General features: G+C 40.4%; 1 long non-coding RNA gene across 1 annotated transcript in view; it reads right to left on the bottom strand.

The window, feature by feature from the left end:
- Positions 1-14,566: 14,566 nt before the first annotated feature.
- LOC138371466 (uncharacterized) overlaps positions 14,567-27,607 on the bottom strand; it is a 66,520-nt gene continuing 53,479 nt past the window's right edge. The window contains exon 3 of the long non-coding RNA XR_011230504.1: positions 14,567-14,751. This is a non-coding gene — a long non-coding RNA (uncharacterized lncRNA). The remainder of the gene's footprint in view (positions 14,752-27,607) is intronic.

Genomic DNA, 27,607 nt, shown 5'->3' with positions numbered 1-27,607 from the left:
GTCTTTCTATGGGCTACAGAAAATAACATGGTGATTAACGAACATAAGTTTCAGCTCATGCGCTACGGAAAAAATGAAAAATATAAAAACGGAAACCACTTACAAAACTCAGTCAAATCATAACATTGAACGGAAAAGCAACGTAAAGGATTTGGGTGTACTGATGTCAGAAGGCCTTACATTTAAAGAACACAATAAAGTAGCCGTCACAACTGCAAGAAAAATGACAGGATAGATAACAAGAACTTTTCACACTAGAGATGCTATACCGATGATGATAGTTCTCAAGACGCTACCCAGCAAACACAGAACGTTTGTGGACGTTTTTAAATGGTTCCACAAAGGTAATACTGTAACTTTTGACATAAATACGTATATCTGATGTTCTTAAAACCAAAGGATATAACTAAAAACATATATTCTTGAGACACAGTTTTTTAAGATTTATGTAAAAATTTAAAAATAATAGTGAATGCTATGGTATTATAATGTTTTCATGCTTTATATTTAAGAATAAATAATTTTCAGTCAACATTTAGTTTTTTTTGTTTACTTTCTGTAAAGCTATCCAATTTACGTTCTTATAACATAAATATAACATTTATATGACGTCAGTATAACGTTATTTACACGACATCATTACGTTATTATGATGTTATATTAACGTATAATTCCTGTGTGAAAACCAGAATATATATTGAACTTTATGTTTTAAACCTTGTAAAGTTATCATAAAACTTGGAATAAGACGGTAAGCATGCTTTACTTATGAAAATATACAAACAAATCAACAAAAACATTTTAACATAAAAAACATAAACATAACATAAATTAATTGCATGCATGGGAGTTAACTGGAACTCTGTAATATTGCATACATGAACCTTAAGGTACAAACCCAGTGTATTTACTCATGCAGTTCTTTCCTAAATCTAAATTTTTCCAATTTTTACACTTTGTTTCGAGTTCTGTCTTGTGTTGCTACTTTTAATACCCCATTAATGTCCCCTTTGTTATGTCCATTCATCCCATTGTGCACCTCTACCATATGTCACTCCTAATTCTTTGCTTTTCTAGAGAATGTAATATAAGCTTTGACAATCTTTCTTCATATGACAGGTTAACAGGTAGAACAAAGATTACCATTTATATATGGATAACTATTATAAGTCGGTTTGAATGAGTGAATTGCTGCTTGAAGATAGGTATATACACCTGTGGTACTATCAGATTGCATCGTGGTGAGCCTAAAACCCTTCAGATCCAAGCAAAGGGTAAAATGCCAGCAGATACAATTGCGAACACATTGATACCAAAATGAAAGACATATGACGAGAATTGAGGTAACCAAAGTGAAAAGAGTGTTCACATTACATTGCACTAGAGTGCTCCCGGGTTACTTTCTCTCACTTTCTCTGTTTTGTGCGGATGGTACACCTTGCTTTTGGAGTTTATATGCATTTAAACCTGTAGATAATTCTATTGCTAACACATTGATACCAAAATGAAAGACCTAGGATGACAATTGGGGTGACCAAAATGAAAAGAGTGTATACATTTTATCGCTCTTGTGCGCTCCCTGGTAACACACTCTCGCTTACTCTGTTTGTTGCGGATGGTAAGCCGGGCTTTTGGAGTTTATATGCCTTTAGTCCTGTAGAGAATTCTATTGCGAACACATTGATGCCAAATTGAAAAAACTAGGATGAGAATTGAGGTAACAAAGTTGAAAAGGGTATACACTTTTCAGTATTATCACGCTCTCTAATGTAATGAGAGTTGCCTGAGGGTGGCTCAGCTTTCTTTTTCTGGTACCCTTGGCCTACATTCATCTTGTCGGCGGGTGGAGCGCGCTGCTGTCTTTGACATTATATGCACATAGTTCTGTTGGGAATTCTATTGCGAACGCATTGATACCAAAATGAAAGACATAGGACGAGAATTAAGGTGACAAAGTTGAAAAGAGTATACACTTTTCAGTATTTCCGCGCACTACCAGGGAATGTCCAAACAAAAATGGAGAGAGTGGAGGGGTAACTTGCCCAAAACGCGAAAGTGTTTGGGGAGATTAACTTTCGTTCAATACTATTATGCAAAAGGAGCCACACATCTATGGTTCATCCAATAAAATCAGCAGACTTCTAGATGTTACTACTGCTCGGCTTAGACTCGGTTACAAGTATTTCTGGGAATTCTCATTATCTGCCGATGTAGACCTGACCAAATGTTAACTGTCAACAAAATTATTTGCACACCCCTTCGTCACTATGTGATAGTGAATTCAGAGACAATTCTATAACCAATGTACCAACGATGTGTCAATATTTCATTCAAAATGATCTGGTACCAGAAATTTTAGCCAAATATCCCCAGTTTGCTAACTGTAAGTAGTAACTAAGTGATTGTAACCTATCCACCGCTGCCCACTGGATGGGGAGCGGTGTGCAGGACAAACATATCAATTGTGACACTAGCTCTCCACATATGTCAGTTGCTTAATTTAGAAACTGTACTTGTGATCGATCTCGAACCTATTGTTGATGTGACGACTTATACTGAATTTTGTAACTAGCTCATCAAGATTGTAACTTGCTTAGCTAAATGAATTGTTGGGTTCAGTCCCTGAGCCCATTATGTGCCTCTGCAACCCTTTCCACTACCGCCCACAAGATGGGTATGGGGTGCATAATAAATGAACTAAACTAACTTTAAGGCATCCTGAAAGAAAGCTTGGAGGGCTTGAAAAATTGCAGAACGAAGCCTTGAGGATAATCCTTGGGTGCCTTCGTACCACAAAGATACTTAATATGAGAAAGGAACTTAATATTCCGAGCATTGTTTATCGTGTTACTGAAAATAACTGTCAAATTGGTATAAAAATGCTTAGGCTAGCTCATCCTAACCGTTGCACAGAAGCCCTCCAGAATTTCTTTATTGAATGTAAACATTGTTTCAAATAGATAAATAAAATTGGAACTGAACTCAGAAAGTATCAGATTTATAATTTGTACCAAGAGAGACAACAATAGCACTTTCCTGCACTGTAGGAAATTACACCCTTTTCAATTTTAATCCCTCCCTTTCCATCAAAGGAGCAAATTAAAGATCAGTCCCAGCTTTGTCTTGAGGCAAAGCTCAACGTCTTAAGCCATATTGATGCTCTGTCCACAGAGCATTCTCTCTCTCAAATCATATACACTGAAGGTTTCCTACAGCGCCTAACGGGTGCAGCTGGAAGTGCAGTTGTCCTGGCAATAGGATATGACTTATATTTTGAGTGGGGAGTCCGTATAAACAACTGGGCCTCTACCCTTCAGACTGAACTATTTGCCTTGCTCCTTGCACTGAAATGTGTACAAGTATCCAAACTTGATACATTAGTTGTAAGTGACTCTTTATCATCCTTAATTGCTCTCAACTCTTTAAGACATAACTGTAACATGCTTGTGTCTGAAGCTAGACACAAATACAATAACAACTTGAGGAACCTTATCATAAACAATAATCTCAACAAAAATCACATAGTTCTCAGAGGTGATTTCAATATTGACCTAGGGCTACAAAATAACCCTCAAGTAGACTGTTTCCTCAACAGCATGAATTCCTGTATGCTCATCCCCGCAATCACCAGGCCCACCCGAGTCACTCAAACATCTGCGACTACCCTGGATCACTGATGGACCAACATAACAGCTCCTCTTACATCAAGTATAATCACTGACAGAACAACTGACCACTATCCTACCTTCCTTGTAGCGAACATGGCCATAACACCACCAGGTAACAAGAAAATTACCTTTAGGTTACAATGTGAAGCGGCAATAGGCAATCTCACAAATGCCCTCCACAATGTAAACTGGGAATCTAAATTTATCAATACACAGGATAATAATTCGTTAACTAGCCTCTTTCCAAAATTTAAAGCCTTTACAATACTTATTGTCCTCTCCTCACCAAGCAAGTAACTGGCAAAAAGGTTAAATAATCCCTGGCTCACTAATGGCATACTTAAAGCAATCGACAAGAAACATGAATATGAAAAAAAAACTTAGGATTGGCCTAGTTGGAAAAGAAGTAGTTAAGAGGTACTCGTCAGTGCTTACCAGAATAAAAAGAGCAAAGCGTTCTTATTACGAGAATAGATTCAAAGAAGCAAAAGGCAACATAAAAAGCACATGGAGAGCCATCTCTACCATCCTAGGAGCTAAACAACATTTACATAATAAGATAAAAATCTCCAAGGATGGTTATACACCTGCAACAGATCTTGAAACAGCAACTGAATTTAATAGCTTCTTTTCATCGTTTGGTGCTCACCTTGCCCGAAAAATCCCAGAGACTCAGACATATGTTACCACATATCTTTCACGCAGCTATCCAAACTCTCTTCTCCTCTCTCCGGTCAGCCCTACAGATGTTGTGTCCATCATTCACTCGCTAAAAACCAAAGCTGGGAACATTAGTGAAATACCATCGATGGTACACAGGCGTGCCTCCCATGCCCTTGCACCATCCATAGCACTGCTGTTCAACAAATCCCTAGAGTGTCATACCTTCCCTGATATCCTTAAAAAAGCAAGAGTAACGCCAGTTCATAAAGGAGGTAACACGGCAGACATAAATAATTACAGACCCATATCGAATCTACCTATATTATCAAAATTATTTTTTTTTTTTTACAAACAGCTCTACTCCAATCTTGTAAAATTCAATATACTAAGTCCCTGTCAGTTTGGCTTCCGCTCCCAAAAGAGTACCAATGATGCTATTGTTAGTCTGCTTGACTTAATCTTCTCAGCCCTTGACAAAAGTGAGTTTCCAATTGAACTCTTCATCGGCCTGAGAAAGGCCTTTGATACTGTTAACCATAACTACCTCTTACTTAAATTCCACCATTATGGAATCCGTGGCCTTGCCCTAAACTATATCCGATCCTATCTTAGTAACAGACACCAATATGAAGCCATCAATGATATAACCTCTCCCACTCTACCACTTAATTACCGTAAAGGTGCCACAGAGCAGCATCCTAGGACCCTCCTGTTTCTTATATACATCAATGATCTCCCTAATGTCTCTAACATACTTAAACCTATATTGTTGGCTGATGATACTACTCATCTACTCTGACCCCAACCCACTCCTGTTAAATAATGTTGTAAACAATTAATTAAAAAAAGTCTACTTGTGGATGTCAACCAACAAACCTCACACAAAACATAGAAAAGACCTACTATATCTGATTTGGAAACAAATCAACAAATGCAATTCAGCTTCAGATAGATAATGTAAACATTAGCAATAAAAATGATGGAAAGTTTCTTAGCCTATACTTAGACAAGAGACTCAACTTCCGCACCCATATACAACACATAACTAAAAAGGTTTCTAAAACAGTTGGTATACTGTTTAAGATCAGATATTATGTACCCTACTCTGCTCTCCTCTCACTCTATTATGCACTTATCTATCCCTATCATTCTTATGGCGTTTGTGCTTGGGGTTCAACCTCTGCAAACTACCTCAAGCCCATCATCATCCAGTAAAAATCTGCTATCAGGACAATAACTAACTCTACCTTCAGACAACACACAGCTCCCTTGTTCAAATCCTTAAACATGCTAAACAAATTCACTCCATACATTCTCCTGTGTAAATTACGTTTATAAAGCCCTTTTTCTAACTGCAAACCCTGTTCTGAAACTCTTCCTGGACAGATGTAATAGAACACATGGCCACGTCCCCACCAGACATAAATATCTCTTTGATATCCCCAGAGTCAAACTTAATCTATGTAAACACTCTATGTAAATAAAGGGACCTAGTCTATGGAACTCACTCCCTTATAATGATTTGAAAAGCTGTCCAACTTCTGCCATATTCAAAAATAAAACCAAAAAGTACCTGTAGTACTTTTTAAGTACGAGGGAGTAATGCGCAAAGCGTCCCTCACCTGTGACGTCACAGCGTCATCTGACGCCATATCAACACATCGGCCATTTTGTCGTCAGTTCAGTCATGGCGAGGACTAACCCTTCATGCAAACTGCACCTACTATCAAGAAGAAGAAGATTTTGTGTTCCACCGATAGTATTATCGTAAGTAAGCACTTATATTTTATATTTTATTAAATTAATTGATTCTATTTTTCTGTAATAAAGGTCCAAAGGGTTGTTAAGGAACAAGGGTGTATACGCTCAGTGCGCTCAACTCACACCAAAGTATCACCTGTGTAGCTTCTGTAATTAGTGTTAATTAGTTATGCTATAAGATAATGAAGCGAGTATAAGATTAACTCGCTACAAGGGTACTGTGTTGGGAGGTGAGGGCTGTTACTGGTGTCTGTGGGGATGTGAGGACTTGTACCAACCACTATCACCACCAGTACCTTGTCTTGCATCCTGCTTAGTATTCCTATTGAGATATGAAGTATTATTGCATTCATATAATTATTCATTCATTGTCATTACTATTTTTATGGGCTATGTTCTGTTACCCTAATGCTTTTTACCCCTGGGCATGTCCATTTACTCTCCAGCCCTTCACAAGCCACTGCTGCACCCCCTCCATGCCCATACTTACTGTGCTTATTCTTACAGGACTGCACTGCATTATGTGGTGCTCACTGCCTGGACACCTTGATACATGCATTATAGGGTTCTGGTAGTTGTTCTACTCACCAAGCCCTTCCAAGGCCAGGCTTGACATGTGAGAGCTTGGTCCAACAGGCTGTTGCTTGGACAGGCCCCTCAGGCCCACATATCCACCACAGCCTTGTTTGTCCGGCACTTCAAAATCAAATGTTTATTTACGTAAGGTACATACATATTTTTAGGTAAGGTACTCTTTATTTGGGTAAATTTATCTTCGTAGTATTTAGCTTTGGCTCGTCTAATTATCTTGGATAGCAATAACGAGTAATTCTTTGAGAATTCTTTGGAGACAATTCCTAACCTATACTTCTCCCAACCTATACTTCTTCTCAAGGTCATCTTCACTTCTTGAAGATGTTCAGGTTTTCTCTTGAAGATGTCGACGGTTGTTCCAGCAATACTGTATTTCTTTTATTGCTGAAAACCTGTTTTCAGCCATAAAAAAATAATCCTGAATCCAGAAAAAAATCCCTTTTGTATCGTCTGGAAATTTTCAAATATTGCTGATCAAACCTGAGTCTAAATTATTTGTATATATTATGAATTACAGAGGTCCCAGGACAGGGTTTTTAGGCACTCCACTTACATTTTCCCACTCTGACTTAACCCCCATTTATACAAACTCAGTCTTATCTTTTAGCTAATAATTTATTGTACACACCATACTCAGCCTGTGTAGGGTAGTTTATTGTGCATGTGTAGTATATATATTTGTGTAGTATATTTGGTATATTTAATGCCTCTAACCTCTCCTCATAGTTCTTGTCCTTCAGTTCTGGGAGCCACTTAGTAGCATGTCTTTGCACCTTTTCCAGTTTATGTGCTTCTTAAGATATGGGCACCATACAACCGCTGCATATTCTAGCTTTAGTCTAACAAAAGTCGTGAACAATTTCTTGAGTATTTCGCCATCCATGCATTTAAAAGCTCTGAATATTATCCTTTACCTGCAATTGGTTGTTGCTGTATTTATAGAATATGATTTGTTCTACTTTACATTTGTTTGTTCCTTTTTTTCAAAATTTCTTTCTGCCTCTCTCCTCACTGCCGTGTAGTTGTTTCTCTTTGTATTACTGGTATGTTTGGGGGTTTGGCCTCTTCGTATATTGATTCCATTTTTGTGTCTTTTGGTCTCTGTCCGTCTTGAAATTTCAGTTGAACAAATCCTGTTTCCTAGTTCTGCATCTTTGTTTTGGTATAAATGTTTTTGTTCCTTTATCATATATTTCACAAAATTGACATACTGTGCATTAATTCATCTCAATTACTTCCTTTCCTAACAGCAAGCCTTTCCAGTAAAATTCTTTGAATTCTTTTCTGACTTCTGGCCTAATGTTTGTTTTATCCTAGTGTGTATGATGCCTAGCGTGTGTCTGGTGCCTGTTGTGTTAAACCGAAGATAAATGCATAAGTATAGGTCAGTAATTTCTCCAGCTTTGAAAGGGGCTTTCATTATGCAGCAGTATTCCACTCTAGAGAGCACTATACAGCCTTTGACATGATTCGGGAGGTCATTCCACATTCTGGGTCCCTTGATTTGTAGAGCACTTCAAGTTTGGTTACACACAGCCAAATTGAGTAACAGGAAGAGGTCTTGGACACAAATTTGTTCCATGCTAAATGTAGAGGAATCAGCTGAGTATTCCTCAAATAAAATAAGTTGCCTCAGCTTATAAGGTAAATAAAATAAGCATTTCTCAAATAAGTAGCTGCCTCACCTCACTGCCTTACTGCTACATAGCCTTCCCGGCATGGTGCCTTCTTTTGATAATTACTTGTTCCACACCCAAATTGTATAACAGGAAGAGGTTTTGGACCCCTACTTCCCTCTCTCTTTTTTAATAATCTACAGTATATAGTCATAATTATAGCTTTAAGTATTCAATGAATAAAGTTTGTGACATTTTTACCCTTCTCCTTACCTAACATCATTTGTGCAGCATATTTTTATTTTATGTTTCACCCAGATTTAATTTCAAAATAAAACCAAACTAAATAAATTAGAAATGGGTATGTATACCTAAGGTACACCCTTACTACTAGGTGAACAGGGGCATTTGGTGATAGTAAATGATCCCATCAGGCAGGGCTCATCACCGTCTCTCATATTTCATGTTCACCAGTGTTTATTTACTTAATAACTACTGGTATAATATCTTGCTATTATAAAACTAATTCTACTATCATCAAACACATATTTACTTCAAGTTTCAAGCAGAGAATGCATATATAACTAACACGAAGGACTCCTCTTCACTAGATTCACCAGCTATAATATTTTGGTCATGTTCCAATATCATAAATCGATCCCAGTGTTATGTAGTAGAGAAAAAATGACTTATATCCAGTTTACGTAAAGCTACGAGTGGTCGAAACCACACTTAATTCCCGGAATGAACTTACGAAGGTTTTTCCACTTAGGGTAGCTCTTTGAATACGGACCTAGCCGCCACGAAGGCGCTAAGAAGGAATTCGTTCTTAGCTAAGAGGAAAAACCTTCGTAAGTACCTTCCTGAATGCGGCCCCTGAACACATCCACTATGGGAGAGCTGTTTCCTTCAAAAAGTATAATCGTGTGACAATATGTTTAAAGAAACAATTCCAAGTACATTCTTTGATTAAAAAACATGAGAATAAATACAAGTGTTAATTTTAAATGACTAGATATAAACAAAATTAAGAGGTTGGAAAAATGATATGTGGAACCAGACCAAAACATTGGAACGCTCAGGCAATGAGAGAGTAAACAACCGCCGCCATTTTAGCAGGCCGGTGATGTCCAGCACGAGCATTAGATTCAGATTCAGATTCAGATTCAGATTCAGATTCAGATGTTTATTCAGGTAAGGTATATACATACAAGTGATGTTACATTAATGGATTGATATATAGATAGAGCTAGTACATACAATGCCTAAAGCCACTATTACGCAATGCGTTTCGGGCAAGAAAAACATTAATATCTAGAACTTAATACTAATTGAGCATAAAGAATAAAAGATGTTGAGAACAAATACAAATAAAGATAAAAAAAAAGGGGGAACATGACTGAAAAAGCAGCACAAATACAATAGGTTGACAAACAGTGTTGATTAAAAAAAAAAGAAAAAAAAAGAAAATAACAGACATGGGTTGACAATAGAGGAGTGAGGTAGATTACAGGGAATTTATTAGGTAGTGTTTAGTTTTTATCTTAAACTGGTTGAGAGAGGTACAGTCTTTAACATGGTTGGGAAGGTCATTCCACATTCTGGGCCCCTTGATTTGCAGAGCATTTCTAGTTTGATTAAGACGTACTCTAGGAATATCAAAACTGTATTTATTTCTGGTGTGGTGCTCATGGGTTCTGTTACAACCTTCTATGAAGCTTTTAAGATCAGGATTGGCATTATAGTTTAGCGTTTTATATATGTATAATACACATGAGAGAATGTGCAGTGACTTAATATCTAACATATTAAGAGATTTGAGTAGGGGTACCGAGTGATGTCTGGGGCCAGAGTTGGATATTGTTCTAATAGCGGCTTTGTGTTGGGTAATTAGAGGACGTAAGTGATTTTGGGTAGTAGAACCCCAAGCACAAATACCATAGTTGAGATAAGGATAGATAAGGGAGTAATAGAGAGTCACCAGAGCAGGGCGTGGTACATAATATCTGATCTTAGAAAGAATGCCCACAGTTTTTGAAACTTTTTTTGATATATTTAGAATGTGTCCCTGGAAATTCAGCTTGTGGTCAATGAGAATGCCAAGGAATTTGCCATCTAATTTGTTACAAATTTGGGTATTGTTTATTTTGAGATTTATAAGACTAGAGGATTTATTGCCAAACAGAATATAGAAGGTTTTGTCAATGTTAAGGGTGAGTTTGTTGGCAGTTAGCCAAAGATGGACTTTATTTAGCTCAGTATTTACTGTGGCATTTAGAGCAAGAGGGTCAGGACTGGAGTAAATGAAGGTTGTGTCGTCAGCAAATAGAATTGGTTTGAGGTGTTGGGAGGCATTTGGAAGGTCATTAATGTAGATGAGAAAGAGGAGAGGGCCAAGTATGCTGCCCTGAGGAACACCAATGTTGATGGGTAGGGTGGGAGAAATTGTATTATTCACAGAAACATATTGGAGCCTGTCAGTAAGGTAGGACTCGAGGTATTGTAGGGAGTGTCCTCTGACTCCATAATGATGTAATTTAAGAAGAAGGTTTTGGTGGTTGACAGTATCAAAAGCTTTACGCAGGTCCACAAATAACCCAACAGGGAGCTCCTTTTTATCAAGAGCTGTATGAATCGAGTTAAGCATACTAATAAGTGCATCGTTAGTGCTTTTTTTGGGTCTGAAGCCATATTGGCAAGGGCAAAGTATATTGAGTTTGGCTAGATATGAGTAAAGCTGCTTGTATATAAGTTTTTCAAAAATTTTTGACAAGTTTGGCAGGATTGATATAGGTCTGTAGTTGTTAACATCTGTGGGGTCACCACATTTGTGGACAGGCGTTACTCTCGCTTTTTTTTAGAATATCTGGAAAGGTTTGGAGTTCAAGTGACTTGTTGAAGAGCAAAGCAATAGCAGGGGCTAAAGATCTGGAGGCTTTTTTGTAAATTAAAGTTGGTATCTCCTCAAGGGCACCAGACTTGGTTTTAAGGGAAAGGATTATCTCATTGACGTCAGTGGAGTTAATAGGCTTTAGGTACAGAGACTGTGGATAGTTACCTGTAAGATAGTCCTTAATGTCAGTACTGGAAGATGGAATATCATTTGCAAGGGATGAACCAATGGAAGAGAAGAACCTATTGAACTCAATAGCAGAATCAGAGGCTGAAAGCTGACCATCGTTATTAGACAGGAGAGTCGGTTTGTTATTTAAAGATTTCTTTGATCCCAATATTTGTGAAATTGTGCTCCAAGTTTGTTTAATGTTGCTCTTTATTTGAGTAAATTTATCTTCGTAGTAATTAGTTTTGGCTCGTCTAATTATCTTAGTTAGCAATAATGAGTAATTCTTTGAGAATTCTTTGGAGACAATTCCTAACCTATACTTCTTCTCAAGGTCGTGTTTTTTGTTAATGGATTTCAGTATTCCCTTTGTAAGCCAAGGATTGTTAAGCCTTTTGCTTGTGACTTGTTTTGTAAGCCTAGGACAGTGGGTGTTATAAAGGCTAAGAGTTGTTTGTAGAAAAGATTGCACTGCTAGGTTGATGTCCCCTATGTTACCTAATTCGGACTCCCAGTTGACATTATCAGCAGCAGTTATAAAATTGTTTATAGCAGTTTCATTGTGCAGCCTAAAGCTTAACTCCCTTGTTTCTAGAGGTGGTTAAGGGAAAACCTTGACACAAACTGCACTTATCATAAAGAAGAAGCACCACCATTGACCGCCAAGTGCTCACATCAAGTCTAACTCTAAGAAACAACACTCAAGCCTTGACGCTTCTCCCAACATCCGGGGGAGAAAACCTTCACACAAACTGCACCTGTCATAAAGAAGATGAAGACTCACCAGTGTCCACAGTGTCCGAAGGTATTCACCGGTGCTTCACATGTGAAGACTCACATGTTAGTGCATTCAGGAGAGAACCTCATGAGTGTCCAGAGTGTGGGAAGAAATTCAGTCAGCTTGGAAATATGAAGACTCACATGTTAGTGCATTCAGGAGAGAAACCTCATGAGTGTCCAGAGTGTGGAAAGAGATTTATTCGTCTTGGAGATATGAAGACTCACATGTTAGTGCATTCAGGTGTTAAACCTCATGAGTGTCCAGAGTGTGGAAAGAGATTTATTCGTCTTGGAGATATGAAGTCTCACATGTTAGTGCATTCAGGAGACAAACCTCATGAGTGTTCAGTGTGTGGAAAGAGATTTAGTCGTCTTGGAGATATGAAGTCTCACATGTTAGTGCATTCAGGTGACAAACCACATGAGTGTCCAGTGTGTGGGAAGAGATTCAATCGGCGTGGACATATGAAGTCTCACATGTTAGTGCATTCAGGTGACAAACTTCATGAGTGTCCAGAGTGTGGGAGGAGATTCAGTCAGTGTGGACATATGAAGAGGCACAAGATGGTGCATGTGGATGAGAGATCTCTTCAATGTGCTGAGTGTGGCAAAAAATTTAGATTACGTGGAACCATAATAAGGCACATGTTAGTGCATTCAGGTGACAAACCTCACGAATGTCCAGAGTGTGGGAAGAGATTCAGTCGTCTTGGCAATATGAAGAGGCACAAGATGATACATGCAGATAATAGGCTAAACACTTTGAGTGTGAAAGATAATTAAGAGAATGTTGAAGGATAATGACGCATATAATGGTATATTAACATACTGTACTTTTAATCTAACAGTGTGCTATCACAATGTCAGTTGGATGTTCTTCAGGGGTAATTATATTTTGTTTGAGAAACACAATGAAAGGTAAAGATCTGAAGAAATTTTATTATATTTTTTTTTATGAAAGTTAGATGACCAAGCAAGAACTGGAGAAGCTGTCACTAGGAAAACTCAAAATTGCTTATAAATATAGAAATATCTCTTTAATTTAGCAAAGGTAAAACAAAGCTTTAAATGTTTTTCTTCATATAGTTATGTAAATAATGTGCTTCCTTTTTTTGCTTCCTGTGGAAATTTATTTAAAATGTAATATACTCTGTAGCTAAGTTATGGACATTTTTGTTGTAATATTATTTAGCATAGGAGTTGGTGAAGAAGACAATCTGAGATGTACTTAAGGTGACACCATTTGATTGGTAAGGAAATGTATATTAATCAAGGAATTTTCTCATCAGATTCATATGCAAACTGATGTCCATTTTTTATTTTTTGTTTAGGCCTATTTATGAGTTCTACTCCTGATTATAAATATTTCACCGAAGAGTATATTGAAGGCCGATTGGCATATATAGCTGTCAGTCAAGTTAATATGAAATTTAAATTTATATTACTATAGAAATTTATCACTCTAAATTTACCAGAAATTTATTTTCTGATCAGGGGAAGGAAGACATCAAGTCATGGGGGCGTAATTTTTATTGACATGATAAATAATTCTGCAGAAGTAAAACAGGCTTTTAAATAGGACTTAACAAATGTATAACATAGCCGTGGCTAACTCAAAGTACACGAAGCATCTTAAATTGTACACCCGTAGTAAAAACGTAATCTTATAGCCTAGTAACAAACTCTGCAGAAACCTAATGTCCTAATGTCTAGAATTAGCAGTGAGGCGAATGTAACAAATCTAATTCTAAGTATAATAGGACACCAAAGTGAACAACATAACATAAGGGAAACCCTAGCTGGAGAATAATCAGGCGGCAGAAAATACATAGTGACTGGGGAAGCCTGATATGTATTTGGAGAAGAAATTAACCCCAGGCCAGAGGCCGAGCCGCCAAGGAAGGAATTACCTGACAAGGTAGGGCTTACTATAGTTGAATGGCTGTAAAGTCAAAGTAGTAGCTGCGGACAGCGGAACACTTGGGACGGGCGCTGCACCCCCACCCCGCAGGCCAGCAGGCAGGACCCCCCCCCCCCCCGAAGGGCGAGTGCCCGCTGGCCGCGAGGGAAACCTCAGGGTGGCAGAGCAACTACGCTACCAAACTAGGAAGGAAGGAGGACAGACTGGAGGAGCTCGCACGTCGCCTCGACTTATGCCCCCTGGCCCTGGCCCGTGGGCGATGATCGGTGAAGGTGGGGGGCAGGGCGGCTGTAGCAGCCGCGGCAGGGTCGGCCTCGGTGGTTCCCATGCCCAGAAGGCTTGTGACATGAGAGGGCCCCCGAGCCTGCGCGATGGGCGCCTGTAGCGTCGTCCAATCGTCGGCCGAAAAAGGTGGAGGCTGCGACGCTGTGCCACCCGCCGCTTTGCCGGCAGCTCTGGGAAGCTTTGGTCGCTCTGGGAAGTGTGCCACACTTTGCTCTGGGAAGTGTGGTCGCCGTCCACATCAGAGCCGCCCGAGGAGGCCCCCAAGGAGGGGGAGGCGAAGCGGGCGGGTTTTGTCCTGGCCCAGGCCGGCTGCGTCCTCACACCACTGTGCTGTTGTCCTCGCACGACGTCGCCCGAGCCCTCTTCCGTGTTGCAGTTGCTGCGTGATCCGGCTTCTCGCCACTGCGGAAAATGAAAAAAGTAAGCATCGGCAGGTCTAACGGGGGGAAAAAAAAAACAGGCAGGGAGACCCAGCTGCCGCACCAGCAACCGTCACATACACAAGTAGACAAAAGCAAGGTAAAGTTAAGTGTCCATAGTGATTGAGAATACCGGACATAGCCAATGCTATCGTAATAAAAGCCAATGTAATAAAATCTGAGCAGTTAAAATAGATTAAGAGAGTAATATTCATGTATAGATTGAACAGTATTATTCATGGTATAGTTTGGTTATAATAAGACCGTATTATTCATTGTATAGTTTGTTTATATTAAGACAGTATTATTCGTGGTATAGTTTGGAAGAATTCAAACAATAATAATCTCAAAAGTGAAAAGCAAAATTATTTGAGTATCCCACTAGAAATGTACACTGCTTTAACACTGCAACAGTGTTATTAAGTAAATACCGGGCATAACTGAAGCTGGACTATGTAACAAATTAATCTTAGAAACTTAAATAATATAAATAACATAGCGAGGCCAAAACAGTAAGAAAGGCAGGAGGCTTAAGCAGTACTAGAAAACAGAGAATAAATAGCGGAGTAAATACAAGACAAACTGAAACTGAACAAGTAAATAGCTTAAGACCGTATTATAATATACTTGTATTTAAGCTGAACAAATAAAAGATATAATATACTTGTATTTAAGCTGAACAAATAAAAGAGTAAACAGTGATAATCATGGATAATTTGGGTAGATTAAAGCAGGACTATACAAGGTATAGGATGGTTAGGTTGAACAGTAATATATGCATGGAATAGTTTGGATAGATTAAAACTGTAATGTTCATGGGATAGATTGGTTAATTAAACAGTACTTATTCATGGAATAGATGGTCTAGAGTAAAACAATAATAGTCTCAAAAGTGAAAACAAAATTATTTGCATATCCCACGGTAATGGACACTGCCTTAACGCTGCAACAGGAATAGTAAGTAAATACAAGGCATAACTGAAAGCTGAACAAAGTAATAAATTAATTTAGGGAACTTAAATACATGATAACATGGCGTAGCTCACCCAAACCGACAGACCGCTCTACGGCATGCGCCTACCCTGGAGGAGTAGAACAGAACAGTGAGAACGGGAGGGGAATATTATATTCTAATAATAGAATAAGACCGTAATATAATGTACTTGCATATAAGCTGAACAAATAAAAGAAACAGTGGTAATCATAGGAAGATTTGGTAGCTTAAAGCGGGATTAATCAAGGGATAGGATGGTAGGTTAAACAGTAACGTGCACGGTATGGTTTGGATAGCGTAAAACTGTAATGTTCAAGGGATGGAATGGTTATTAAAACAGTACTAATCAAGGGAGAATGGCTAGCCTAGCAATAATATTCTCAAAAGTGAAAGAAAATTAGTTGAGTATCCCACAGCAATCCCAGCAAACATTTTCATGTTTTTAAAACATCCTAAAAACGACATTTCATTGTTTTCAGCACGTTTATAATTACGTTTAGAAAAGGTTTTTTGAGAACTTTTATATACAACCTTAGAACGTAAATAATTAACATTTCTAAAAACTTTTTTATGATCTTTTAATTACCTACATTAAAACGTTTAGGGTAAATTAGGGTATAATAATTTTTTAATTCATATCTGAAATAGAAAGGGGAGAGAAAGAAAGAAGACATATCTGAGAAAGAAATGGACATCCTATATATGTATGTGTAAATTACAAATAAATAGGGTACAAAAAGAGAATTAAAATATTATATTTTTTTAATTAAGAATGAGTAATACAACAAAATATATGTAATAGCTCGAAATATATAGACTATATCTATAACAGAATATAAAAGTAAAAATTTAAAAATCTATAAAAATCTATGTATGGAATATGTGAACACAATAGATTTTGTGATCAAGCAGCCTGTGATTCATGTCATGCTGAGATCAGTCTGACGTTACAAGCAGTTATTGTTACTTAAAACTAAAACAAGTAAAATTTTCCGAGTATACATATAACACTATAGTTTTTCTATGACTAATAATAAAAATCTATTAATCAAAAGTTTAGGACTAATTAACTAAAAATAAAAATCTACAAGTGAATGTAAACACAGTCAAGTATAATATTCATGTAGAAAGAGAAAGAAAAAGAGAGAGAAGGAAAGAAAGAGAAAGAAGGAAAGAAAAAGAAAGAAAGAAAGGGAGAAAGAGAGAAAGAAAGAAAAGAAAAAACAGTCATGTATAATATTCATATTAGCACCATGCAATATAACTTAGATTAAGTAAAAATCTCAGACATTTTTAAATCAAATGAAATATGAGAGCCAGAGAGAGAGACCCAGAGCCAGAGAGAGAGTGCCACAGAGCCAGAGAGAGAGAGAGTCAGAGCCAGAGAGAGAGTCAGAGCCAGAGAGAGAGCCAGAGAGAGAGAGAGAGCCAGAGAGAGAGCCAGAGCCAGAGAGAGAGAGAGAGCCAGAGCCAGAGAGAGAGCCAGAGAGAGAGAGAGAGAGAGAGAGAGAGAGAGAGCCAGAGAGAGCGAGAGAGCCAGAGAGAGCGAGAGAGCCAGAGAGAGAGAGAGAGCCAGAGAGAGAGAGAGAGCCAGAGAGAGAGAGAGAGAGAGACAGAGACAGAGACAGAGCCAGAGAGAGAGAGAGAGAGCAAGAGAGAGAGAGCAAGAGAGAAAGAGAGAGCCAGAGAGAGAGAGAGAGAGAGCTAGAGAGAGAGAGAGAGAGAGAGCCAGAGCCAGAGAGAGAGAGAGCCAGAGCCAGAGAGAGAGAGAGAGAGAGAGCCAGAGAGAGAGAGAGAGAGAGCCAGAGAGAGAGAGAGAGAGAGAGCCAGAGAGAGAGAGAGAGCCAGAGAGAGAGAGAGAGAGACAGAGAGAGAGAGAGAGAGCCAGAGAGAGAGAGAGAGAGCCAGAGAGAGAGAGAGAGAGAGAGCCAGAGAGAGAGAGAGAGAGAGAGCCAGAGAGAGAGAGAGAGAGAGAGCCAGAGAGAGCGAGAGCCAGAGAGAGCGAGAGAGCCAGAGAGAGAGAGAGAGAGAGAGAGAGAGAGAGAGAGAGAGAGAGAGAGAGAGAGAGAGAGAGAGAGAGAGAGCCAGAGCCAGAGAGAGAGAGAGAGAGCCAGAGAGAGAGAGGGAGAGCCAGAGAGAAAGAGAGAGCCAGAGAGAGAGAGAGAGAGAGAGCCAGAGCCAGAGAGAGAGAGAGAGAGAGAGCCAGAGCCAGAGAGAGAGAGAGAGAGCCAGAGCCAGAGAGAGAGAGGGAGAGCCAGAGAGAAAGAGAGAGCCAGAGAGAGAGAGAGAGAGAGAGAGCCAGAGCCAGAGAGAGAGAGAGAGAGAGAGAGCCAGAGCCAGAGAGAGAGAGAGCCAGAGCCAGAGAGAGAGAGAGCCAGGAAGAGAGAGAGAGAGAGCCAGAGAGAGAGAGAGAGAGAGAGAGAGAGAGAGAGAGAGAGAGAGAGAGAGAGAGAGAGCCAGAGAGAGAGCCAGAGAGAGAGCAAGAGAGCCAGAGAGAGAGAGAGAGAGAGAGAGAGAGAGAGAGAGAGAGAGAGAGAGAGAGAGAGAGAGAGACAGACAGAGACAGAAAGACACACACACAACAAAAGAGGAGACAGAACAAAATTAAGGCAAGGAGAGAGAAGACAGAACAGAAACAACAGAGAGAGGAGAGAAATGAGAAATCATTGAAGAGAAGGGGAAGAGAAACACAAGATAAGAAAAAGATACAAGAAAAATATACAAGATAAAAATGACATAAATGAATACCACAAATATAAAAAGTAAAGGAAGAGAGAAGCTAGAAGAGACAGGAAACGAGAGGTGTTAGAAGAGAGGAGGAAAGGAGAGATTAAAAGACAAGAAAAACAGGAGAGAAACGTAAAAGAAATAAAAAAAAGGGACATTTGTGAGGAGAGAAAATAAAGAGACCAGAGAAGACCATATATCAAGAGTGTGAGGATAAAGACTTATATATTTTCTTAGTAGACATCCTCTGGCTCTTGTTGCCCCTCTTGTATACGAATTGTACTTGCAAGTTTTCCCTGAAATGGCCCACTGCCTTTTGACGAAAGGCAGTGGAGTTTCTGACGGGGGAAGGAAGAGACAATTGCGCATCGCGTCCCGCAGGCGTGGTGCGGCCAGCCTGGGTGGCATAAAAGGCGCGGGAAGTCAGGTCCCGCTCTCACTCCCTCTCCCGACCAGGTCCAAGATTCACGAAGCGGCTCCACGCTCAGCACCACGCCTCATCGACACGTGGGCCAGTACCCTTATTTATTTATTTATTTATTTATTTATTTATTTATTTATGCATATACAAGAATGTACATAAGGAATGTGAGGATACAATTATGGTAATTACAGTCTTGTAAAGCCACTAGCACGCGCAGCGTTTCGGGCAGGTCCTTAATCTAAGAAAATTTTAAGGAGGTAAATACTTGCAAAATTTATAGACAAAAAAATGATAACAGATTACATGGAATGAAAAAAAAAAAAAAAAGATGAGAGAAAATTATAGGTACAGTATATTAAAGCACATAGGTAGCTATGATTGATTGCAATGACAGCTTAAAATGGTAGTTGACAACAAATTGGTAGGCACAATACAGCAGAAACAATATAAGATTGATTGCAATGACAGCTTGAATGGTAGTTGATAAAAATTGGTAGTCACAATACAGCATATGGCTAGCACATAAAAGAAGACAGCAATGAACACAATGATAAGGTTGTTTGATATTACATAAAAATTAGGAGATTGGGTACCACTAGGTACAGAGCAAATTTAAAGCTCAGTGTAGGAAACTAAATAGATGAAGTTAGGTACTTTTTGGTTTTGCTTTTAAATAAGGCAAAAGTTTTACAGTTTTTCAATTCACTAGGGAGTGAGTTCCATAGACTAGGTCCCTTAATTTGCATAGAGTGTTTACACAGATTAAGTTTGACCCTGGGGATATCAAAGAGATATTTATTTCTGGTGTGGTGATAATGGGTCCTATTACATCTGTCCAGGGAGAGTTTAAGAGCATGGTTTGCATTTAAGAACAGGGTTTTGTAAATGTAGTTGACACAAGAGAATGTGTGGAGGGAGTTAATATTTAGCAAGTTTAGAGATTTAAACAAGGGAGCTGAGTGTTGTCTGAAAGCAGAGTTAGTTATTATTCTGATAGCAGATTTTTGCTGTGTGATGATGGGCTTAAGGTGGTTTGCAGTGGTAGACCCCCATGCACAGATACCATAATTAAGATAGGGGTAGATTAGTGCATAATATAGTGAGAGGAGAGCAGAGTTAGGAACATAATATCTGATTTTGGAGAGTATACCAACTGTCTTAGAGACTTTCTTAGTTATGTGTTGAATGTGGGTGCTGAAGTTGAGTCTCTTGTCTAGGAATAGGCCAAGAAACTTGCCATCATTTTTATTACTGATGTTAATGTTGTCTATCTGTAGCTGAATTGCATTTGATGATTTGCTTCCAAATAAGATGTAGTAAGTCTTTTCGATGTTTAATGTTAGTTTGTTCGTTGACATCCATAAGTGGACTTTTTTTAATTCATTATTCACAACATTATTTAGTGTATGTGGGTTGAGGTTTGAGTAGATAAGGGTAGTATCGTCAGCAAACAATATAGGTTTGAGAATATTAGAGACATTAGGCAGATCGTTTATATATATAAGAAATAGAAGAGGTCCTAAGATGCTGCCCTGTGGCACTCCAACGGTAATTGGTAGAGTGGAAGAAGTTGTATCATTGATGGTTACATATTGGTGTCTGTCACTAAGATAGGATCGGATGTAGTCAAGGGCAAGGCCTCGGATTCCATAATGCTGGAGTTTAAGTAAGAGGTAGTTGTGATTAACAGTATCAAAGGCTTTTCTTAGGTCAATGAAGAGTCCAATCGGAAACTCATTTTTGTCAAGGGCTGAGTAGATAATGTCAAGGAGACTAATGATTGCATCATTGGTACTCTTTTGGGACCGGAAGCCAAACTGGCAGGGGCTGAGTATGTCGAATTTTACGAGGTAGGAATAGAGCTGTTTGCAAATAATTTTTTCAAATATTTTTGATAGAATGGGTAGATTTGATATTGGTCTATAATTGTTTATGTCCGCCGGATTGCCTCCTTTATGGACTGGCGTTACTCTTGCTTTTTTGAGGATATCAGGGAAGGTGTGACACTCTATAGATTTGTTGAACAGTAGTGCTATGGGTGGGGCAAGGGCATGGGAGGCTCTCTTGTACACAATGGACGGAATTTCACTGGTGTTCCCTGCCTTGGTTTTTAGAGAGTGTATGATGGACACAACATCTGCCGGGCTGATTGGTGAAAGGAGAAGAGAGTTTGGATAGCTGCCTGAGAGATATGTGTTAATATGTGTCTGAGTCTGTGGGATTTTACTGGCAAGATTAGCACCAACCGATGAAAAGAAACTATTAAATTCATTTGCCATTTCTAAATCAGTTGACGGTATATCCCCATCCTTGTAGAGTTTTATTTGGTTATGGTTTGGTTTGGTTGGCCTTACCACTTCTACGTTTTGTTTACTGTGTACACGGGATTGCTCAAGCAATCGGACTCCCTCTCCGCTACTATGGTCCCACAACTGATATTCTCCGATCCTTTGGGGCCTTCCACATCCCAGGCCGGTACCGCAGGGGCCCCCTGCCCTACCCAGCAAACCCTAAGGTAAGAGAGTTTCCTGTACAAGTTAGTCAGGACTACCCCCAGTGCTGGCGTGTGTTTGCGCCGTCCCTCGCGGCCCGTTCGTTCCGCTTAGCTAGTTCCCTAGGGCCTTCCGCCTGCTTGCCTCCCTGGGGTTGCTGGCGTTCCTCCAGGTCGGGACTGGTGCGCTGGTTATCTGCGGCGACTTCATGTGGCCTGGTTTCGGTGGTCCTGTGCCCTGGGGCCCGGCCCTATTGCGTGCTCGGTGGACCATTCGTCCCAGGTGTGCCCTCCCCGGTTTGCTGTGCCCCTAGGCTTGCCCTAGGGGCCATGTTTCGCCCGCGCCTGGCCGTGCGTGCGCGGCCAGGCTCCTTCTGTGGTCTGGCATCGCCCTCTGTGGCGACGCCACGCGGCGGTTTCCGGGGTTCTGAGCCCTGGGGCCCAAGCCCGGTAGGCGGCGCCCACGTGGCTTTGAGCTCGGTGATGCACTCGCCCCAAGGATGCCCTTCGTTTCCTTCCCCGTCCCAGGCGTTTTCCCCGGAACCTGGTTTGTTGCGCCCTCTTGGCTTGGCCCTAGGGGCCAGGGTTCGTGATGCACTTGGACGTGCGTGACCGGCCAGGTTCCCTGCGAGCGTCCTGGCGTCACCCTGGTGGCGACGCCTCCTGGCCGGGTTTTTAGTTGTCTTTGTCCCTAGGGCCCGACCCTAGGGGCCCATGCCAAGGACGGCATCACCCACGTGGCATGGAGCTCCAGGAGCGCTTGCCTTGGGCTGTGTTCGCTTCCTTCCTGTCCTTCTCCCTTTTCGCCCTCGGGCAGGAGACGCCCTTGTGGCGGCGGTGCCCCGGTGGGTAGGCCCAACACTTTCTTGTTATTGGCTGACTTGCGTCAGCTGGTGTCGTCCGGCATGTTCTTCTTCAGACGTTTGTCTGGACGGTGATGCCCTGCTTGTTCGTCCCAGTTGTTTGTCCGTCCGGTGTTGCTCGTTTTGTCCGTATCTAGGCGTTTTGCCTGGCTGGGGTAGATCAGCCTGTTCGTTCCTAGACGTTAGTCTGGCTGGTGTAGCACAGCCTGTTTGTCCCTGTAATTTGTCTGGCTGGTGTAACCCAGCCTGTTCGTCCTAGACGTTTGTCTGGCTGGTGTAGCCCAGCCTGTTCGACCTAGACGTTCGTCTGGCTGGTGTAGCCCAGCCTGTTCGTCCTAGACGTTTGTCTGGCTGGTGTAGCCCAGCCTGTTTGTCCTAGAAGTTTGTCTGGCTGGTGTAGCCCAGCCTGTTTGTCCTAGAAGTTTGTCTGGCTGGTGTTGCCCAGCGTATTCGTCCCTAGACGTTTGTCTGGCTGGTATAGCCCAGCTTGTTCGTACTAGACGTCTGTCTGGCTGGTGTAGCCCAGCCTGTTCGTCCCTAGACGTTTGGCCGCTTGGTGTAGCCCAGCTTGTTCATCCCAGTTGTTGTCTGGCCGGAGTAGGCCAGCTTGTTCGCCCCAGACGTTTGTCTGGCTGGTGTAGCCCAGCTCGTTTGCCCAGACGTTTGTCTGGCTGGTGTAGCCCAGCTCGTTCGCCCAGACGTTTGTCTGGCTGGTGTAGCCCAGCTCGATTCGCCCCAGACGTTTGTCTGGCTGGTGTAGCCCAGCTCGATTCGCCCCAGACGTTTGTCTGGCTGGTGTAGCCCAGCTCGTTCGTCCCAGACGTTTGTCTGGCTGGTGTAGCCCAGCTCGTTCGCCCCAGACGTTTGTCTGGCTGGTGTAGCCCAGCTCGTTCGCCCAGACGTTTGTCTGGCTGGTGTAGCCCAGCTCGTTCGCCCAGACGTTTGTCTGGCTCGTGTAGCCCAGCTCGTTCGTCCCAAACGTTTGTCTGGCTGGTGTAGCCCAGCTCGTTCGCCCCAGACGTTTGTCTGGCGGGTGTAGCCCAGTTCGTTCGTCCCAGACGTTTGTCTGGCTGGTTTAGCCTGCTTGTTCGTCCCAGTCGTTCGTCTGGCTGTTGAAGCCAGTCTGTTCGTCCCAGTTGTTTGCCTGGCTGGTGTAACCCAGCTTGTTCTTCCCAGTCGTTTGTCTGGCTGTTGAAGCCCAGCGTGTTCGTCCCAGTTGTTTGTCCGGTCGGTGTAGCTCAGCTTGTTTGTCCCAGTCGTTTGCCTGGCTGGTGTAGCCCAGCTTGTTCGTCTCAGCTGTTTGTCTGGCTGGCGCAGCCCTGCTTGCTCGTCACAGACGTTTTGTCTGGCCGGTGGAGCCCGGCTTGTTCGTACACGGATGTTCAGTCTCATCCGGTGATGGTGTAGCCCGGTGTAGCCCGATCTGTTCGTACCCAGTCGTCTGGGATGGCCGGTGTATCCCGGCTTGTTCGTACCCAGTCGTTTGGGCTGGCCGGTGTATCCCGGTTTGTTCGTCCCCAGGTGTTTGCTGGCCCCGGTGTCCCACGTTATGTTCGCCCCAGCCGTTTGGCCTGGTCGGGGTAGACCGGCCCGTTTGTACCTTGACGTCTCGTCCACTCGGTAGCCGCCTGTTGTTCCTGCACGTACACGTTCCCTCCTGTTTCCCTGTCCTGTCCTCCAGCGCAGGCGCATGCCGTCGGGCGGTCTGTCCGCTTGGGTGGGCTATGTTATGTTATTATCTTTTATTTAAGTTTCTAAATTAATTATTGCATTGTTCAGCTTAGTTATGCCTTGTATTTACTTACTATTCCTCTAGCAGCGTTAATGCAGTGTCCATTGCTGTGGGATACTCAACTAATTTTGTTTCACTTTTGAGAATATTATTGCTAGGCTAGCCATTCTCCCTTGATTAATACTGTTTTAATAACCATTCCATCCCTTGAACATTACAGTTTTACGCTATCCAAACCATACCATGCACATTACTGTTTAACCTACCATCCTATCCCTTGATTAATCCCGCTTTAAGCTACCAAATCTTCCCATGATTACCACTGTTTCTTTTATTTGTTCAGCTTATATGCAAGTACATTATATTACGGTCTTATTCTATTATTAGAATATATTATTCCCCTCCCGTTCTCACTGTTCTGTTCTACTCCTCCAGGGTAGGCGCATGCCGTAGAGCGGTCTGTCGGTTTGGGTGAGCTACGCCATGTTATCATTTATTTAAGTTCCCTAAATTATTTTATTACTTTGTTCAGCTTTCAGTTATGCCTTGTATTTACTTACTATTCCTGTCGCAGCGTTAAGGCAGTGTCCATTACCGTGGGATATGCAAATAATTTTGTTTTCACTTTTGAGACTATTATTGGTTTACTCTAGACCAATATATCTGAAAAGATATTTTCGGTATATATATAGAGGTACAGGAAAAAGATATGAAATAAAATGTGACCAACAACTCCTGGCCTTCTTAAGTGATTGTGGTATATCTGAAAACCTGAACCCGACCAATGCCAGTACTTAAAATAACTCTTTCAGTGCCTGAGCCTAACCTAACTTAATCTAACTTTGTCTAAGGTGCTGTCTCTGCTTTACCATTTACCTAATGTTCTCTTATTCATATAATTTCCTAAATATTCCATCAAGTCTCCATGAACTTATGCAAGCATCTACCTCAGTTTCATTGTAAAATTTTACTCTTAAATCTAATCATACCCTATTCCATTTATATTTTAAATTTATTTGTATTGATCTATGTCATTTATTGAAATCAATTATTGATCTCATTTTTGTTCTTTTAATTAAGTTCATACTAATTATAAGTTAAAACTAAGCTTAATAAAATTTATTATCTCTAAGATTATTTTACTTTACAATTATCATTTGTCAATTTTTTTTATATATTCATCTTGACAGTCTCTACTGATTTTTTGTTCTCTCCACCAAACTTGTGTATCCTCCATGGCTATCTAGTGACCTTAATTCTACCTCTAATTGTTTCAATTCTTTTGTTTACTTGCATTTATTGTTGTGTTTTGCCATAATTATTCTCTAATTTCGCAGACTCAATACTTTGTAAGCTCTTATTGTATTGTTATAGTATTATATTGTTGTGTTTTGCTATAATTACTTTCTATTTTACAGCAGATTTGCTTTCATCTGTTCCTGTAACTGCTCATCTTATTGTATTGTGACATTCTTATCTATATTGATATATATTATCTATCTATTGTTACTTACAGTGTACCTGAGAGCACTTGTAAGCAATCTACCTCATTTTTCATTTTTGATCAATATGTTTTTGTATTGCTTAGTCTTGTTTATATTTTTGTTTTGTATATCTATATCTTGTGTTTTGTATAGTCCATGTTTATATGTTTTTTCTTTAATCTCATTTATTACCTAGGTTGCCTAGCCTAGCCATACTCCCTTCCTCCATTGTACCCCTGTAAGCCCCTTTTGTGGTTGTTTTGCACAGTATTGTGTACATTTTTTTTTTCCCCTATTTTATAGCTTATTTCTACCTTGTAATCTGCCTTTCTTTCCTTGTTTTTCCTGCATTCAGCTTTTTTTATGCAGTCAAGTATAGACCCTGAACTTAACCTCTTATCCACTATCTATGACAATAATCACTTTAATGATCTAAATTGCAGATATTTTGCAGCACATGATGTAAACAATGTAGTAACTCATAATCACAATATCTCTGTAATCAATTTGAATGTTAGATCCCTAGGTAAACACTTCGATGATGTTAGTGCCTTGATTGAAGCTATTGACAACAAATTCTCTTTTATTATACTTACTGAAACATAGTTGAAAGAGGATACCACTCAACTCTTTAACATGCCTAACTACTCAGCAATTCACAACTGTCGTCAACTTCAGAGAGGTGGTGGCACTGCTCTTTACTACCACCAAGAACTAACATGCTTAAAAGAAATTAGAACTAGAGACTGCTATGGGGAGTATATCTTTGCCAGCTTCAGAGTCAAGGGTGCCGAGTCTGTCCTGTCTGTGGGTGCAGTTTATAGAATTCCTAACACTGATGTGTCCGAATTCAACTCAAACCTTAGAAATCTAATACTTGATAACAGACTGAACAAAAACCACCTAATTATTGCAGGGGACTTTAATATTGACCTCTGCGAGCCAGAACACCCTACTGCTGTTAGCTTCCTCAACTGTATGAACTCCTGCTTCCTCATACCCTTAATCACTAGACCTACTAGAATCACTGATAGCACTGCCACGACTCTAGATCACATCTGGACAAACATAACCTCTCCGCTTACTTCAGGTATAATCACCGATAGCACTACAGACCATTACCCCACATTTCTCTTAACTAACATTAGCAAACCACCTCTTGAGTCAAGAGAGATACGTTTTAGACTACACAATGAAACTGCTATAGACAATTTTATAACTGCTACTGATAATGTCAACTGGGAGTCCGAGTTAGGTAACATAGAGGACATCAACCTAGCAGTTCAATCTTTTCTTCAAAAAACTCTTAGCCTTTATAATACCCACTGTCCTATGCTTACAAAACAAGTCACAACCAAAAGGCGTAACAATCCCTGGCTTACAAAGGGAATACTTAAATCTATTAATAAAAAACATGACCTTGAGAAGAAGTATAGGTTAGGAATTGTCTCCAAAGAATTCTCAAAGAATTACTCATTATTGCTATCTAAGATAATTAGACGAGCCAAAACTAAATACTACGAAGATAAATTTACCCAAATAAAGAGCAACATTAAACAAACTTGGAGAACAATTTCACAAATATTGGGATCAAAGAAGTCTATAATTAACAAACCAACACTCCTGTCTAATAACGATGGTCAGCTTTCAGCCTCGGATTCTGCTATTGAGTTCAATAGGTTCTTCTCTTCCATTGGTTCATCCCTTGCTAATGATATTCCATCTACCAGTACTGACATTAAGGACTATCTTACAGGTAACTATCCACAGTCTCTGTACCTAAAGCCTATTAATTCCACTGACGTCAATGAGATAATCCTTTCCCTTAAAACCAAGTCTGGTGCCCTTGAGGAGATACCAACTTTAATCTATAAAAAAGCCTCCAGATCTTTAGCCCCTGCTATTGCTTTGCTCTTCAACAAGTCACTTGAACTCCAAACCTTTCCAGATATTCTAAAAAAAGCGAGAGTAACGCCTGTCCACAAATGTGGTGATCTCACAGATGTTAACAACTACAGACCTATATCAATCCTGCCAAACTTGTCAAAAATTTTTGAAAAACTAATCTATAAGCAGCTTTACTCATATCTAGCCAAACTCAATATACTTAGCCCTTGCCAATAT

This window comes from Procambarus clarkii, chromosome 35, assembly GCF_040958095.1.
Source record: "Procambarus clarkii isolate CNS0578487 chromosome 35, FALCON_Pclarkii_2.0, whole genome shotgun sequence".
Taxonomy (NCBI): Eukaryota; Metazoa; Arthropoda; class Malacostraca; order Decapoda; family Cambaridae; genus Procambarus; species Procambarus clarkii.
Note: the sequence above shows the minus strand (reverse complement) of the source record. Positions and strands in the feature narration are given on the sequence as shown.